Consider the following 19622-nt stretch of genomic DNA (forward strand, 5'->3'; position numbering starts at 1 on the left):
CAGTATGGTAGACTATCTCTTATAAAACGTGATCTTTTTCCTATTGAAAAGCAGCCCAGAGTCGCATACGCATGTAAGCAGGCCACTAAAGGGCCACAAGGGCTTGGCCACAGCATGCTCTAAGTCTACCAGTTTTGAACGTGACACCTCCAATGAGATGAAGTAGTTTCAAAGTAGAGCCCCATTCTCTGCCTCGGCTTGCCTTGAGTGCCATCTTTATTTCTCTGTACTTCTCAGCCCTTCTCCACGGTGCCTTGTCTACCCCACGCACACGCATACAACCTCATTCACACGAGTGCCTCTGCGCCTTTGGCTTCCTGAACCCTTATGTCCCCTCTCCGCCTCTCCAGCTCACACACTTCCAGAAGTGAGGAGCACTCGTCTTTGCTGTGTCCTCCCTCCCCCGCCGCCGACAGCCCCCTCTCTAGTGCCCCCACGGTTTTTCTGTTATTCAGTCTATTTTGACCCTAGACTTCACACCCCTGGGGATGAACTGTCCACATAGTATACCCTGGAACCAGGACCTCAGTGTGTGAGCTGTAGGCATTCACCAAATATAAGGTAAAGGAGAGAGAGGTCAGTCTGTGTGTCGAGATAACACGAATGCAGGAAGGGTACTATCGTGGTGTACTAGGGAGAAATCTGAGAAGAGAGGGTGACTAAGGTGCTGGGTGCCTGGGTCATGGCTGCACTCTCCCATCTTGGGGCCTTAGCGGTCCTTCCTACCCTACAGCCTACCTTGGAGCAGTGGTATGGATGAAGGTGTGAAAGTGGAGTGACAAGGGAAAGTTTCTCTGGGCGTCAGTGCATCTGAGGAAGAACAGAGGAGGAAGGAAACCACAAGTATGATGTTAAAGCAGAGCCCTGCTGTGGCCAACCAGGTGGCAGTTCCAGGCTGCTAAGTCCAAGATTACCTGTGAAATCAGACAGATTTTCTCCTGGCAGTTGTGGCAGATTGAGAGAAGAAAGATATTAAACCCAATTTATAATACAATAAATTTTCCCAGTTTGAAAGATTGCTTTGCCTTCAGCGTGGAGGCCCAGGCTAGATGAACCTTGCTGGGACACTGGCCACGGGCAGCTCCTGCAGGTCGCTTTCTGACTGTGAAGATCTCGTTTTTATAGCTCCATCTTTCTAAGTGGTATCCTGAAGCAGGGAATAATTTAGGTAATAAATTCATTTCAATTACTGTCCATTAGAAGACAGGGAAATATTAACCCCAGTAGTGCTTGTGGGAATTGAACCGCCCTTGCCGGTGAGAATTAACTCCAGACATCTGCAGGCAGCACCCTCTGCTGGATCCCAGCCTGTCTTATGAAAAGAACACCTGCATACTGTGGACAGCATATCTGCGTGCCGTGAGCGTTCTTACACAGTCGGGTTCTATGGCAAGGAGATACAGCAACAGGAGGCACACACTTCTATGGCCATCTCTACATTCTTCCTCTCCTTTCTTTCTTTGATCTCTTTTCTCAGCCATGGTGTAGCTTTGAGAGTTTCCTGAGTTTCCAGACAGAAGCAGACAAGAGACAACTTTTGGGATCCCCAGGATTCATCTCTTAGAGAATCCGGTTGGCTGAGCCCATTACTGCCTGCCCTGGCCCCACCAACTTTACAATGGGCAATCAGGTCATATAAACATGTCTACCATCCAAACCATTTTGGCATGTTAGGTCTCAGAGGGCTAAGTACTCCAACATGTATGTTTTTGTGGGGTGGTACTAGGGTTTGAACTCAGAGTCTCATGATTGCTAGGCAGGCACTCTACCACTAGAGCCACACTCCAGTTATGGCTTCAGTTATTTCTGTTAAGAGTCTCCTAGTTCTTACCCAGGCTTGCCTGGACCCCAGTCTTCCCACTTATGATTCCAAAGCAGTTGAGATTACAGGCTCCTTGCCCAGCTCCAAAATGTATCTATTTCAGTAATTTTCTCTAAAGCATTCCAAAATAGTACACTAATCATTTACTCTGATATCTACTACAAAATGGATAAATTTATTTTTCTTGCTTCTTGTGTTTATTTGTATCTTCACTGGTGTTAAACAAGGAGAAACATGAGTTCAGAAGAGTTTCTATGTCAAGTGTTTCTAAAGCACTCAAGCTCAGTCAATGAATGGGCAATGACTTTGTTCATCCTCATTTACACTCATCACAGCTGCGTCATGGAAGATCCACCATAAAGTCTATAATTTCAAGGAGCCTTCAAGGTGACTCATCAGAACTAGCAGGGACAGATTGGGGAAAGTGATCAAAATAGACCTGCTTGTCCCAGGAAGCTGCAATACTCTCCCCCCCCTCCCCCGGCCCACACATACACATTATCACATCATTTACACCCTATCTTTTCTTTCTCCCCTCTCCCTCATTATCCTAGCCTAACCAGGCCCATTTCAGGTGCCAATGAGGTCCATACCCTAATAGGCAATCCATTGATTAAACTCATTCCCTCAGGGGTAATGGAAGCAGGAAATATAAGAGGATTTAAGACTGATTGGGATAAAATGATAATATCCAAGCCATAAATGACTACTAGAAGAAGCTAGGCTATACTTAACCTTTAAAGATGTTTTTGAAGATTAATCCTACAACCCATGTGTGCACAGACAGCAGTTCATTAGGAAGCACATAAAAAAGGAAAAGATTTCTCAAACACAGCAAGGAGAGCAATGAAACTATAAGGATGAGATGGCATGCTTAGGGTAGGAAATAAGGCCTAATGTATGCAACCAGGTGTTGCCCCTTCTAGCTGGAGTCTCTTATCAGTCAGAAGACAGAATCTCCAGAGCTCACCAGAGCAGAGAGGCCTGAGGTGGGCCTCCAGTACTTCCCGGCGTCTCCATGTTGCTGCCTTCACGTGTATGTGCGTGTGCATGCGCGCGCGCGTGCGTGCATGTGTCATGGGGCGCGTGAGTTGCAGGTGGGTCTCGGCAGCGTCATCTGGGAGGTCCCTGGTACTCGGAATGAGGGGGAGGAGGGAGGGGCGGGCGCACCGCGCTGTCTTCTTGACTGCTTTTGAGAGGCGCTTCAGGCCTGTTGCTGCAGCTCCGCGCCCTGGCGTCCGGCCGTCGGAGCCAGGACCTATAAGACTGAGCTTATTTCTTCGTTGTCGGTCCCTCCCGTGCGGTTGGAACACAAGGCCGTCCACGCAGCTCTGCGTCTCACCCACCGCACGAGGCCGGAGTTCCCAGGACGCCCCACCTGCGCTCCGCCCTGCCCCGGAGGGCCGGCGCCCGACGCGCCCGCGCATGCGTCTTACCTCACTTCCGCCCTCACTTCCGGGGAGCTCTGGCCCCTGGACTGGGCCTCGGGTCCTCCCGCGCCGCCTGTCCCGCGCGGGCCCGGCAGGGCCGGAGGCGCCTTCTCAGGCTCATGGCCCTGCGCGCGCATGCGCGCACGCCGCGCCCGTGCGGCCCCGCGGCCCCGCCGCGCGGGCTCCCTCGGCGCGGCCTCCCGCGCTGTGCCCCGGGCGGCCTGGCGCCCGTCGGGGCTTCCCGGGAGCTCGGCAGGCTCGCGGCCCCGGGCCACCCCGAGGCTCCACGCGCCGCCTCGCACGCGGAGCTGACCGGCTGGGCCTCCACGCCCCGAACCCCGACGGCGACGAGGAGCTCAGCTGCAGGTCTGGCCTCTGGCAGGGTGGGAACGTTTCCATCCACACCGTCCCAATTCCCAAACCCAGGTATTTGCTCATTAATTCAACATCTGCATTACTGAAGGATGTAATTGTCCTCATTACATCAGACCGAAGCTTACACTAAACTTCAGGTCATTAATAGTAATAGCTGCCGTGTTGTGAGCACCTCCTCTGTTAAGGCACATTTTACCTAATTTAATCCTCATAAGAACCCTTTGAGGCAGAGATTAGAGTGATGAATAAAAGCGATTAAGTAATTTGCCCAAGTTCAAAAGGCTAGTAAATGATGGAACTGGTTTTCAAATCTAGATCTTTCTGATTTTAGATAAAAGTTAAAATGATAAACGTTTTTTTAAGTGATATTTACTGGTTAACTCTCAACCAGAACATCCATTTAAACACAACTCCTGAGGTTTTAAATCTGTGACCTCAGGTAAACCAATAAATGTAACTGAACTGCAAGCTAAGTTGTAAATGCACACCGTGCTTGCTTCTCCATCCTGAGATGCACCCTCGGAACCGGCTCACTCACTCTTCTCAGTAAGAAGTGTGGAATTTTCATCTTGCACTGTTGGATAAAATAAAAGCAAAAAGATGAGGTGCTTCCTATTGATTTTTACACACGGGTTGACAAACATAATAACTTACAGAGTTTCACCCTACGGAAGGGCAAAAATGGCCCTCTGGAGCTCCTATGACTTAATGGAGATTAGAGAGTACAGAGCTGTTTGTTGCTAAATCATATCACTTTGAGCGTCTGAAATCCAAGGCTGTAATTAGAACCCACGCAGTGATCCTGGCTGAGCTGCAGTGCCTGTCAGGTGTTCTGTCTCCTGAGTGTCCCTGGTCCCTTCCATTTGGTGTCAACCTAAACTCCAACTTATCCCTAACAAAGGTAATAACCCATTAATCTGTCAATACTACTGCTGATTTGGTTGATTAAATAAACAAATTGAGTGCTAGAATGTGTACACTAAGTTATAATTCATTCACAGAAACCTAAGTTTCAGCCCCCACCCAGAAATAGTGGGTCCTTTATCAGAGAACCAGTGGGGGCAGTGTTTTTGCTGAATGATTGCTGGTACCAGTGCACTGTGAGGTCAAGGGCACATTCCCAGGACAGCACGAAGGAATATGGGGCCTGGGTGAGCCCTGCCACCTACCAGAATATCCCCACACCACCAATAAGGGCATCTCAGTCTCAAAACAGTAACTCTGAAACTGAAGCATCAAACATACTTTCCCACAGCCAGGCACCCACAGCCTGTCATCCTAGCTACTCAAGAGGCTGAGATCTGAGGATTGCGGTTCAAAGCCTGCCCAGGCAGGAATGTCAGTGAGGCTCTTACCTCCAATTAACTACCAAGAAACCAGAAGTGGCACTGTGGCTCAAGTGGTAGAGTCTACCCTTGAGCTGAAGAGCTGAGGGACAGCGCACGGCCCAGAGTTCAAGTCCCATGATTCACAAAAAAACAAAAACAAAAAACTTCTCCAGGGGCCCCCTATGTCTTCCCCCATTGCCCTCATGCCATTCTACACTAGAAACTCTGCAGCCTGAACTACATCACCTGGGCCATTTGCAGAGACAGTAAAATTTCTACATACATTATAATTTCATGAGATGATACAGTTACTGCTATCCTTTGGCACTTGAATGTCTTTCAGAGATTCAGATCATGAAGTCTTGGACCCTACACAGTGGCACTATTGGGAGAAGCCAGAACCTTAAGAACCCTTCATGAAAAGAAGTTAGGTCATAGTGGGTATAACCTGGACAATGAGACTTGAACCACAGTTCTCTCTCTCCCTCCCCCCCCTCCTCATCCCTCCCTCTCTCCCTCTCTTTCCCACCCCTTCCTCCCTCCCTTTCCCTCTTCTTTCTCCTCTCTCCCATCCCTCCCTCCCTTTCTCTCTTCTCTCTCTCCTCTCTAGATCCTTCCATCCCTCCCTTTCTCTTCTCCCCCATCCCTCCCTTTCTCTCTTCTCTTCTCTCCTCTGTCTGTCTCTGCCTCTCTGTCTCTGTCTTTCTCTCTGTGTCTGTCTCTGTCTGTCTGTCTGTCTGTCTGTCTGTCTCTCTCTCTCTCTCTCACACACACACACACACACACACACACACACACACACACACACACACACACACAGAGTTTTAGCCTTGAGTCCTGCCATGTTCCTCTGCCTCACCATAGCCCAAGAGCAACAGGGCCACGGGACAGTGTACTGAGATCACTGAGACCACTGTCCTCCTTCAGGCTGCTGTGCTCTGAGATCCGCTAGAACAGTTCTAGCCTAGAAAGCACCCATTTGGAACCAATAGAGAGATACAGCATCTGAGAATCGGAAAATGTTCAGAACAATAACAAAACTGATTTCTCAGATTCAAAAAGCTCTCTCATCAAAAGAGATATACATACTTTTTTAAAATTTTCATAATCAAGAAAAATAATTTTAAAACATCAATATGAATTCCTTTTACCGTTACATATAAAACACACTCTTTGCTTCTATCTTACTGGCACATCGTAAAATAAATTCAATCTAAAAGTGCTCACTGTTGATAAATAGATAGCAAAAAAGATCAGTGCCAGAAAAGTCATAATTAGACTAATAGTGGAAGCATCAAAACAGTTGTAATTGAAGCAGAAGCTCTGAGCAGACTCATTGCAATCCTACTTCTGGAATTCCTATAGAAGAGGGCCAGAAAAGATTAATCAAGACAAGGAATCAATAACTTCTCAAGTGCTAATAAGTGCTGCCTTGTTCTGTGATGTGGTGGGCAGTTTATCATGTTTAGCCACATGAAGATTTATAGAAAATCCATAGTTAAAACTAAAGGATGAGGTAATGCAGCACTTAGTAAATGAAGCCCAATTAAAATTTATGTTTGATATCATGCATTTCAGGAGTCTGCAAAGATGATTTTTAATTCTTGCCTGCTTTTGTTAAGGGTGTGAAAAGGATTAGCTGTGTCCCTGAAGCAGCCATGCCACTTACTCAGCAACTAGGGGAAACTGAGGAAATGTAATGATATTCAGAGGAACACCTGCCTGATTTGGAGTAGAAGGCAGTAGCATACACTGAACATGAATGAACTTGTTTTCCACCCTCTTTTCACCCAAAGATCAACTTTTCATGGACTTTTCTGAAGTTATATAAAATACCTTGGGATCCTTTAGGTCTTTACACTCCATCAAGCTGATGGATGTGCAGGTCATGTAAGTGGGTGAGTTAATGGGCAATGAATAGTTCATAAATTGTAGGTCCTGACCATGAGGTTACATCAGCTTTACACCAGGCCATGGTATTAATTAAAAGCACCAAATTATATGTTTAGTAAATTAATCTTTGAAGTAATATTATAATCTCAAGAATATGCCTAATCAAATATATGGGCCACAATAAATGTTTCCATTAATCTGAAAACATAAACTAACAGTGAGTAATTACAAATGAGTAAATTCTGGCAGGTAGTTGTATTTTCTTCAGGGTCAACAATTAGACTCAAGGGTACATGAGAGAGGCTCTAGCTTTAAACCAGGATTTAAAGAGGAAATGCATTTTTTTAAATGTGGAAAGGTAAGATTTTCTGAATAAAAAATGAAGTTTGAGCTGAGCACCAGTGACTCATGCCTGTAGTCCTAGCTACTCAAGAGGCTGAGATTTGAGGATTTCAGTTCAAAGCCAGCCTGGGAAGAAAGGTCTCTGAGAGTCTTTATCTCCACTAAACTACCAAAAAAAGCCAGAAGTAGAGCTGAGGTTCAAGTGATAGAACACTAGCTTGAGCAAAAATATCTCAGAGCCAGTGCCTAGACCCTGAGTTCAAGCCCCAAGACTAATACCAAATTTTAAAAAAAACAGAAGAGAGTGAGGGAAGGGGTGACATTGTCTAAAAAGAAATGTACTCTTTACCTGACATGTAACTGTAGCCCCTCTGTACATCACCTTTCTAATAACAATTAAACATTTAAAAATAAATATTTCACACCAAACTGCACTTGCATAGTATATGTAAGACCCTGGGCTTAATCCCCAACCCTGTAACACACACACACACACACACACACACATCATTTTTAATAACGTCCTTAATGATAAATAAGGAAGTCCCAAGGTAAATTCTCACTTTTAATGCTTTCTGAGATAATTACATTGTGAATTTTTTTAAGTCAGAACAACTTGGTGAATAATGAAGTAAATGTTATTTAACAATGACATCTGCATGCATATTTCCGCATACACACCTACATATTTACCTGCACACATGTTCTACTCTGTGGCATTTGGAGCTCATTGGAAACAACTCTGACATGTCTTTCAGAAGGCCCTCTGGCTCCAGACTTGGATTGGACAGCATCAGTGGCATCGTTTCCACTCCAGTGGAGTCTCCGACTCCAAGGCCAAGCTACCCCAAATGGAACTTAAGGGCAAAGTGCAGATTCCACGCGTGGAGAGCTGATGGCCTTGGAGCACATCTGTGCTTCCTCGTGCCGGGCAGCCAGCTGTCTCCTCCCTCCAGCTGCCTGTGGCACTGACCTCATCCTGCCAGGCCCTGCTCAGGGCTGTGAAGGCTCCGAGTAAGTCCTGCCATGTGTCTCTTCATCAGGATGGCAAGAGACACTCCCTGACTCTCTTAAATGAGCAGGGCTTTCCTCAGGAGCTAAGCAACTCATTCCGTACCTTCCTAAGGGTCAAGCCCATCCTACTCGACAGCCACATTGGCAGACAGCCTTCTGGAATTGTCCAGGACCAATGGTCCTCATGGGAGCAGGAGGCACAGCAACACACAAATACATGCCTGGAGCACATGTAGCCCTCAGGAAAGGGACAGTGTGGCCCACTCACCAGAGATGCACCACTGAGACAGTCTCTGGTTCTCCATCACACACCAAAGGATGAGTGCAGGCACTTAGCTGGCCATTCACCCAGGAAGAGTTGAAACACTTTAATTACTTCAGAAACTGTAACTAATTATTAAGGTTCAAGGTCACAGTCTCATAATCATAGCATAATTATCTTTGCTGTCTAAATCACATCATTTTGATGAAATATAAAAGGTACATGGCAAATAAACATCTAATTACATGGCAGGTTCAATGTAATTATTATTAAGTAATCTATCGGAATATAAAATCACTACTCAATGTAGTTAAAATGATCAGCCTCGGTACTGCCAGAGGTCTCACATGGCTACTTATGAAAAGAAACAATTCTACAAGAACTCAAATGTTGGGAAGGCAAATGTTTTTCTTTCTGGATTTTTTTGGGAGGCCACTTCTGTTTTTGTTTTGGGGTGTGTGTTTGCCAGTTGGGGCATCATAACCTTTTAAAAAAATTATTTCTGGAGGTTCTGGAGTTTGGACTCAGGGAAGGGTCAGTTACACATACACTTGAGAGCTCTGCAGCTAGCCAGGTGCAACCTCAGTCACACGCACAGTAGGACTCGCCAGGTGGAAGGCAACCTCTGTTAGTCACACACAGTAGGACTCATCAGGTGGAAGGTGACCCCAATTACTCACACGCACAGTAGGACTCGCCAGGTGGAAGGCAACCTCAGTCACACGCACAGTAGGACTCGCCAGGTGGAAGGCAACCTCTGTTAGTCACACACAGTAGGACTCGCCAGGTGCAAGGCAACCTCAGTCACACGCACAGCAGGACTCGCCAGGTGGAAGGCAACCTCAGTCACACGCACAGTAGGACTCGCCAGGTGGAAGGCAACCTCAGCACACGCACAGTAGGACTCCCCAGGTGGAAGGCAATCCCAATTACTCACGCACAGTAGGACTTGCCAGGTGGAAGGTGACACCAATTACTCGCACACAGTATGACTCGCCCGTGTAAGCCAACCTCTATTACATAGTATGACGTGCCAGGTGGAAGGCAACATCAATTACTTGCACACAGCGTGACTCACCAGTCTAACGTGAAGGTGCACTTCGCTGCTGTTACCCAGGCAGACGCAGAGTTGGGACACTCAGCCTATCTAAATGGTGACACAGAAGCCAGTGTCATTCTGAAAATCACCTGGGAAACATACCAAGAATGTTTTCTAGGAAGACATAATTTAGAAATTCAAACAAAAAATGATATACAAAGGCGATCAATAAAACAGCTGTTGGTCCTTTAATGATGAAGGTTCTAGAAAAATTAGGAATCCATGGAACATTCCTCAATACAATAAAAGCTGTATATGACAAACTTACAGCCAGCATCATACTTAATGGTGAAAAACTAAAGCCATTTCCTCTTAACTCAGGAACAAGACAAGGATGTCCACTCTCTCCACTTCTCTTCAATCTAGTATTAGAATGCCTAGCTACAGCAATAAGTCAAAATGCAAACATAAAGGGGACCCAAATAGGGAAAGAAGAAGTAAAACTCTCCCTCTTTGCAGATGACATGATTTTGTATTTAAAGAATCCCACAGACTCCACTCCCAAATTACTCAAACTGATTCAAAACTTTGGCAAAGTAGCAGGGTATAAAATTAACCCTCAAAAATCAATGGCTTTTCTGTATGCCAACAATTAGAAAAGTGTGGCTAAAATTAGGAAAGCAACTCCATTCGTATAGCTCCACAAAAAATAAAATACCTAGGAATAAACTTAGCCGAAGAAGTTAAGGACATCTATGATGAAAATTTTAAAAACCTGAAAAAGGAAATCAAAACAGAACTTAGAAAGTGGCAAAAACTCCCATGCTTCTGGATTGGAAAGATCAACATCATGAAAATGGCAATACTTCCCAAGGCTATCTACAAATGCAGTGTGATTCCTATCAATATTCCAACCTCGTTTTTCAAGGAAATAGAAGAGGCAATCCAAAAATTCATATGGAACAATAAAAGACCCCGCATAGCAAAAACGATCCTTAAGAGAAAAAACAGTGCTGGAGGAATATCAATACCAAATTTCAAACTCTACTACAAAGCCATAGTAACCAAAACAGCTTTGTACTGGCACAAGAACAGACCTCAGGACCAATGGAATAGAATTGAAAACCCAGAAATGAACCTAAAGACCTATAGCCTCTAATCTTCGATAAGGGAGCTAAAAAAAAAAATAGAATGGAAGAAAGACAGCTCTTCAGTAAATGATGCTGGCAAAATTGATAACTACTTGTAGAAAACTAAAGCTAGATCCTTATATATCACCCTGCACCAGAATCACCTCCAAATGGATCAAAGACCTCAGAGTCAAAGCAGACAAAACATTACAGGATGGAATAGGAGAAACCCTAGGTCTCCTTGGCACAGGCCCAAATTTTCTTAATAGAGACCCAGAAACACAACAAATCAAAGAAAGCTTGGACAAATGGGATTGCATGAAATTGCAGAGCTTCTGCATGGTAAAGGACATAGCTAGCAAGATCAATAGGAAGCCCACAGATTGGGAGAAGATCTTCACTAGCCATATAACGGACAAGGGTCTCATATCTAAAATATACCTGGAACTCAAAAAATTAAATCCCCCAACAACAAATCTTCAAAGAAACAAATGCCCAATAAATAAGTGGGCTAAAGGCTTAAAGAGAAACTTCTCTGAAGAGGAAAGAAGGATGGCCAATAGACACATGAAGAAATGCTCAACCTCCCTAGCCATAAAAGAAATGCAAATCAAAACAACATTGAGATACTACCTCACCCCAGTTAGAATGGCTATAATCAAGAACTCTAATAACAACAGGTGCTGGAGGGGATGTGGACAGAAGGGAACCCTACTGCATTGTTGGTGGGAGTTGTAAACTTGTTCAACCACTTTGGAAAGCAGTAAGGAGGTTTCTCAAATGACTCCACATAAAGCTCCCCTATAACCTATCAATTCCACTTTTGGGCATTTACCCAAATGATCACAAACAAGACCACACTAAAGCTACCAACACAACTATATTTATTGCAGCCTTATTTACCATAGCTAAGATATGGAACCAACCCAGATGCCTCTCAGTAGATGAATGGATCAAGAAAATGTGGTATATATACACAATGAAATTCTATACCTCCATCAGAAAGAATGGCATTGCCCCATTTGTTAGGAAATGGAAAAACTTGGAAAAAAATTATATTAAGTGAAGTAAGCCAGGTCCAAAGAAACATAGGTCCCATGGTTTCCCTTATTTGCAATATACTATATGTCTGAGACAAGCAGAAAAGGTCAGATAAGTTGATGTTAGGGAAATGAACCCCAAGATAAGTATTCAATGTTTTTGTTTCTTTCATGCGATTGTTTCTAACACAATTATAAGATTATTTCTTTGTTGCTTTGTATATCCCTCCCCCACGGTATAACCCCTGCTTTCACTGTATTTGATGTTGTTATAATTTGTGGAGGGGAAGGGAAAAAAACAAATTGTTTAAATAGGGATGCAGGTGGATCCATTGCAGCAATGAGATGTACAAGTCATTATGGGGAAAAAGGAACTTTACAACTTTGGTGTGGGGGAGGACTGGGTAGGAGGGGTGGGGGGTATGGGAAGGGATGGGAAGGGGAAACAAAGGAGGAGGCTACAATGCTTGATAAGAAATGTACTCGTTATTGTGCCCATATAATTGTAACCCCTCTGCATGGTATTTTAACAATGAAAATAAATAAATAAAACAGCTGTTGGGTAGCAGGTACATGGAAGCCCAACTGTTCAGTGAATCACTAAATACATTATGATATCTCACACATTTAAAATGCTGTTTTTAGACCTGGTCCCACAGCCACTCAGGAGGCTGATATATAAGGATCACAATTAGAAGACAGACCAGGAAAAAAAGATCATGAGACTTTTGTCTCCAATTTTAAAAAGCCAGAAGTGGAGCTGTGGCTCAAGTAGTAGAGCACTAGCTTAGAACAGAAAAGCTAAGAGACAGTGCTCAAACTTTCAATTCAAGCTCTAGTACTGGTACAATAAAGTAAAATAGGATGCTCTTTTTGAAGGATATTTATGCAAAGGAAAAAGAAACATAAAATATTAGATGCTCTAATTCACAACAGTCCAGAAGTGTTGACAAGGACAGTTGAATAATGGTTAACAAGGCCCCTGAAAGCATAGTTTCTAACTCAGGACTCTCTGGATGTGGCCTTGAACATGGTACTGAACTTCTTGGTTTACCTCTCCATTTTCTAAGGAGAGTTGGTACCACCTGCTTCACTACTACAGAGCTCCAGCACACATAAAATGTCAGTGAGTGACTTTCATGGGCAAGCCTCCAAATCCTTCCTTCTTACTAATCAGACCAGTTTATAAGGAGATCCTTGGACCAATCCGCATGTCCTGGCTAAACTGTCCCCTTGTGACTATTACCACATGGAGTTACCAATGTAGAAACAACAGTAAGTTCAATTTGTAGGAGGAGCTATCTGCAATACTAACTTATAAAAGGTAAATGTCAGAAGATAGGGAATACAAGACAAAAGGAAGCCTTTACATGTCCAAATGACAGATCGGAAATACATCTTTCCAATCCCTGTGTGCTTGGTCTCCTGAATGTCAGAGCCTTATCACCAGGAATGGCCCTGTCTCTGTGGCCTGGGCCTATCTGCTGCTCTTAAGCCAACAGGAAGACTCCACTGCCAAACCACACCTCTCCACAGAGCATCTTCCATAGAAGGAAAGGTCTGAACCAATTCTGAGCATCTCTCTTAATGCTTCCCAGTCACCGTCCTTGTGCGTAATTCAGCATGACTAGTCAGGGACGGGGGGGCTGTGCCCAGACCCACCCACCATATTAACCGTGTGCCATCTTAGCAACCTTGGGTACCATAAAGCAATAGAGAAACATTAGCCCCTTCCTGGTAGACCTACTAGATAGCTCTGAGATCCTGCTGTCATCAAGCCTTCCTATGGCTACCATGAAAGAACACATCTCCTTTGTGGGAACAAATGATAATATGCACATGAAATGCTAATATGCAAGTCAGGCATTGGTGGCTCATACTCATCCTCCTAGCTCTTTAGAGGCAGATTGGGAGGCTCTCCACTCAAGGCAGTCCAGGAAAAAATTTAAAATTCTATCTTAACAAGAAAGCAAGCTGTGGTGATTCATGCCTGTAACCCCAGTTACTCAAGAGGCATAGAGAGGAGGATCTCAGACTGTAGCTAGCCCCTGGCAGAAGCAGAAGACCCTATTGAAAAATAACTAATATAATGTGTCAGGCTGAGGGCATGGCTCAAGTAGAATGCTAGCACAGAAAGTCTAGAGACCTGAATTCAAACTTCAGTACGGCCCAAAGGGGGCGGGAGGAGGAAGAGAAGGAGGGAAAGGAGGAGGAAGAGAAGCAAAGACAAACTATTAAGGGATGAAGGAAGAATGGCAGTCAGGGTGGCAAAGACCATGAGGCATAAGCTAAGACAGCAGGCACATAAAAGGGACCTGGGATGGGTGTGGAGTGATAGGGACAGGTGTGAAGGGCCTGGGACAGAGCCAGAGACCGAGTCTGGGGATGGGGGCTGCCTAAGGTGGGAGCAACGTGGAGGATGACTCCCACCATTCTGGCATGGGGAACCAGACGGGCAAGGCTCATCCCTGGGAGGAAGCAGAGTTGTGTGACCAGAAGTACCTTGGGAATATCCAGCAGAGAAAGCCAGGGCAAGTGGGCCAGCAGTTCTGGGACCCAGGGAAGAGATCTGGACTCGAAGGACTCTGTGGACAGCTGAAGTTCCAAAGCTATGGCTGCAGGGTGAAATGCCAGCAAGAGAACATACAAAATGACAAGGAAGAGGACTTAGGACAAACCTGAATGACTGACACTTGGGGGCTGGACTCAGAGAAAGGAGAAATGGGCCCTGTGAATCAGAAGTATAGGACACTTTTGAGAGACATGTTCTATTTTGCAATAGCAGGCAAACATTTTGAAGAATGAGCAAGAAGCCTTGAAAAGTGATACACAATTTTTTTCATAGTATGACCCACTGTGGTAAAACCAAACTCGAAAGGAACGTGGTTGAAAATTGTTAGTATGCTAAGTCTTCAGCAGGCTTCGCATAGGTTAACTATCTGCTTTTCACAAGAAGCAGATGGCATTCTAATCACCATTTTACAGATAAGAAAACTGAGGCCAGAAACACACAGTGAGTACAAGGCGAGAAAAGGGGACAAAATCCAGTCGAAGCAGCCCAACGGCCGGATGAAGAAACAGAAGAAAGCGCTAAGGGCCAGTGGGTGAGGGTGCACAGAGTCTGGGAGGCTGCTAGACGCACCTATGACTGGATGAAGAAACAGAAGGAAGCGCTAAGGGCCAGTGGGTGAGGGTGCACAGAGTCTGGGAGGCTGCTAGACGCACCTATGACTGGATGAAGAAACAGAAGGAAGCGCTAAGGGCCAGTGGGTGAGGGTGCACAGAGTCTGAGAGGCTGCTAGACGCACCCATGGCATCCAGAGTGACTCAAACGGGTTGTTGGCAAGACAGGGGTACCAGCTGTAACCTCTGGATAAGCCGTACTTGAAGACAGAAGAGAAGGCTCCTCCATGGTAGAGAGAAGCCAGCCAGGGCAGCTGAGCTGAAAGGGAAGACATAAAGGAAAACTGCCCTTTCCAGAAGTTTGGCCATGGAGGGGATGCTGCAGCTAGAGAGGACTAGGAGATAGCATGTAGGAGCCAGCCTTCTACGTAGGCAGCATGGAAGGAAGAGCTGGGAGTTGCCTGGGCACTGAGCCTTTACAGGAAGCAGGCTGGGGAGCAGAGATGAGAGCAAAGAGATGAAACAGGGCTGCTGAGGAGAACCTGGAGCACCACAGCAGGGCTTCAGAGTTCAGGCTGTAGACAAAGGTGGTTCTGATGGCCAGACAGAGTGTCAGTTATGGGAGAAAACCCAGAGACCTGCATGGAGACTTTGCCTTCTGGGCTGGGTATCCATGAGACACATTGGACAAAGTGGAGTGTTTAGGAGAAGGAAAAGGAGGGTGATCAGAAATGAACCCACAGACCTATAGCCATCTAATCTTCGATAAGGGAGCTAAAAAATAGAATGGAAGAAAGACAGCCTCTTCAGTAAATGGTGCTAGCAAAATTGGTTAATCAGTTGCAGAAAACTAAAGCTAGATCCTTATATATCACCCTGCACCAGAATCAACTCCAAATGGATCAAAGACCTCAGAGTCAAAGCAGAAACCCTGAAAACATTACAGGACAGAATAGGAAAAACCTTAGGTCTCCTTAGCACAGGCCCAAATTTTCTTAATAGAGACCCAGAAACACAACAAATCAAAGACAGGTTGGACAAATGGGATTGCATGAAGTTGCAGAGCTTCTGCAAGGCAAAGGACATAGCTAGCAAGATCAATAGAAAGCCCACGGATTGGGAGAAGATCTTTACTAGCCTTACAACAGACAAGGGTCTCATATCTAAAATATATCTGGAACTCAAAAAATTAAATCCCCCAACAACAAATCTTCAAAGAAACAACTGCCCAATAAATAAGTGGGCTAAAGACTTAGAGAAACTTCTCTGAAGAGGAAAGAAGGATGGCCAATAGAAACATGAAGAAATGCTCAACCTCCCTAGCCATAAAAGAAATGCAAATCAAAACAACATTGAGATACCACCTCACCCCAGTTAGAATGGCTATAATCAAGAACTCTAATAACAACAGATGCTGGAGGGGATGTGGACAGAAGGGAACCTTACTTCATTGTTGGTGGGAATGTAAACTTGTTCAACCACTTTGGAAAGCAGTAAGGAGGTTTCTCAAATGACTCCACATAGAGCTCCCCTATGACCCAGCAATCCCACTTTTGGGCATTTACCCAAATGATCACAAACAAGACCCTCTAAAGATACCAGCACAACTATGTTTATTGCAGCATTATTTACCATAGCTAAGATATGAAACCAACCCAGATGCTCCTCAGTAGATGAATGGATCAAGAAAATGTGGTATATATACACAATGGAATTCTATGCCTCCATCAGAAAGAATGGCATTGCTCCATTTGTTAGGAAATGGAAAGACTTGGAAAAAATTATATTAAGTGAAGGCCCAGGCCCAAAGAAACATAGGTCCCATGGTTTCCCTTATTTGCAATAACTAGTATATGTCTGAAACAAGCAGAAACAGTCAGATAAGTTGATGTTAGGTGAAATGAACCCCAAGATAAGGACTCAAATGTTTTTTTTTTCTTTCTTGAGATTGTTTCTAACATATTTATAAGATGATTTCTTTGTTGCTTTGTATGTCCCTCCCCCACAGTATAACCTCTGTTTTCACTGTATTTGATGTTGGTATAATTTGTGGAGGGTAAGGGAAAAAACAAATTGTTTAAATAGGGATACAGGTGGACCCATTACAACAATGAGATGTACAAGATGTTACATCAAAAAACTAACTTTACAACTTCGGTGTGGAGGGGGGATATAAGGGGGTGGGAGATGGGAATGAATGGTACGGGGAAACAAAGGAGGCAACAATGCTTGATAAGAAATGTACTCATTACCTTGCTTATGTAATTGTAACCCCTCAGTACAGTATTTTCACACACACACAACAATCTGAGAAAAGGAGGGTGATGCAGAGGCTGTCAGTGTGGGCTACTGGATAGAAACACTGCTGACTTTTGCATGTTCTGCTACTATAACTTGTTACTGGTTCTGGTGTGGCTCTATCATGAGCTCTTCAGGGTATTCTACATGCAAGACCACCTCATCTGAAAAAAGAAGCAGTATCACACCTTCCTTTTCAGTGTGGATGTCTTATAACAGGCATCTTTATTTCGCTTCACTGCTCTGATTAGAACTTCACAAACCACATATACACATGATACCCAATATGCACAATCTACACAACACATACATACACAACACCCATACTACTCACAGTCCTGAAGTTTGAACCTGAAGTAAAGACCTGTCCCCCTATGTAGTTCCTGTAGAGACTTTCTGTGTAGCCTTTTGCAATCCTCAGAACACTAACATCTATCAACATATTATAGAAATATTCAGCCCTTTTATACCACACAGAATTCATATCAGAAGCAAAATTAAATGACAAATAGCTGTAAAACTGCCAGTGTTGAAGACTGACAATTCTAAAAGGCAAGAGCTAGAAAAGGTTCACTAATTACGAGTTGGAGGCCAAAGCAAACATGCCCACCTTCCTCTGCAGGATGAGCTAGCATGGTTTGATGGAGGACAGATAAACATTCCATTGCAGACATCGCTTTCAGCAACCCTGGCTATTGGTATAAGAAACCAAAATGATTAGCCACCAGAAGTGTACAGCAATTAAATTAATTATTATGCACTACTATGCAATTCTAAACATCAGAAATGCAATCAAGCAAAATATCATGTTATTCTTTTTGCTTTTCAAACCTTGCATATACAATTCACTTTGATTGATAGATCTGCAACAAACACAAATAACCATTAATAAGAGCAAACTCCAGCCCTGAGACAAGGTGCACACTGCCCCAATGAGGCTCCCAGCATTCTCTTCTCTAGCGATTATATACTAAGAGGACATTTCTTCTGGAAAAGTGAAATCAAATTCTACCGCACAGCCTCAAATAACAGTGACAGAAACCACACTGCACCGGTAGCACACTGCTGACTGTCAGCCGCAAGTCACCAAGGTGGACATTTGTGGTGAGACATCAAGGACTGGCACGGTGACAAAAAAGCTTGCTGATACTGAAAGAGAAGCTTGTTTCTAAAAAAAAAAAAAAATAGTCGCCTGCACTTTGTGGTAGCAAAGTGAGCAGGCTGAGGTGAACTTGAGAACCGTGCCTTCTACACAAGCAAACTTCCTCAAGAAGAACTGACATACACTGTGGAGATGCCCTGTGCAAGTCACGCTCATTATCAAAGACTGCAGACAGTGCCTTCCTTCACAGCACTTATCTCAACTTCAATTAAAGTTTTCTATGTAATATGTGTCTTCTGTACGGTGACCTGTGTCTCATGGGAGTAAGGACCGATTCTCCTCCATTCACCATTTCATTGTCCAGTACCTAGCACCCAAGTTTCTTGAGATTAGCCAGGAATGGTGATGCATACCTGCATTCCAAGCTACTTGAATAGCAAAAATCCGGAGGATCAGATTTCAAGGCCAAGGCCAGGCAAAAAGCTAGAAGCACTCCCATCTCAACCAGTAAAGGTGGGTATGGGTGCACACCTGTCATCTCAGCTTGATAGGAAACGTAGGCAGGAGAAACTTGACCCAAGGTCCACCTTAAGCAAAAACAGGTCTTATCTGAAAAATAACTAAAAATATAAAGTAGCTGACAAATCGGGTTGTCTAACGCAGACCTCATAGACAAAAGATAACGAACAGAACAAATAATATATAAGGTAAAAGACATGAACAATTTAGATGATTATTCCAATAGATATTCTATACATGCAGAATTATTTTCTCAAGAAGTACTCCCAGAATCCCAATGGCTTTCTAGTATTGTATAAAAAAAAGAGCATCAAATCCTTTTTTGGCAAAGCAAAACTATTTTAAATGGTGATATTCAGAATATCTACAAAACTTCCTGCATTAGAATGTTTATAAATTTTTAAGTTATTGAAATATATGAAAAATAAAGAAATACAAAGAACTTTAAAACTACAATTAAACTACATAGTAACTATTATTACTAAGATTTGTTATTTATTAATAGCTATTGTTACTATAATTACTATGAGATTATAAGTTGTCTCTGCAGTCTTTACTACAAGAAAGAAAAGCTAAGCGAATTGAAAGTCAAAGGCCTTTCTTCAAACCTTCAGAAATGTTTAAATGGCAGCCTACTGCTTGAAAACTGGAGAGCAGAGTACAGAAGCCACGGCTCCATCCCTCCCTGGAGCAGAAGAGCTGGGAGTGTTGAGCTGAAGAGTGGAGCACACTGTGAGAGGCCACACACAGGCCATCAGAGCTTCCCGGAGCTAGTCTTGGAGGAGCCATGCCTCCAAGTTTTGCTTAAAAGCCAAGAGACCCCCTTTTCCCCCACAAAGGCTGTCCTGCTGGAGGATCCACTCCAGCAGCCCCTAACTTCCCTTTCACCTAGGAAAATGGGGCGA

The sequence above is a fragment of the Dipodomys spectabilis genome, unplaced genomic scaffold, assembly GCF_019054845.1.
Source record: "Dipodomys spectabilis isolate Male_0828 unplaced genomic scaffold, ASM1905484v1 ptg000646l, whole genome shotgun sequence".
In the NCBI taxonomy this organism is placed as follows: Eukaryota; Metazoa; Chordata; class Mammalia; order Rodentia; family Heteromyidae; genus Dipodomys; species Dipodomys spectabilis.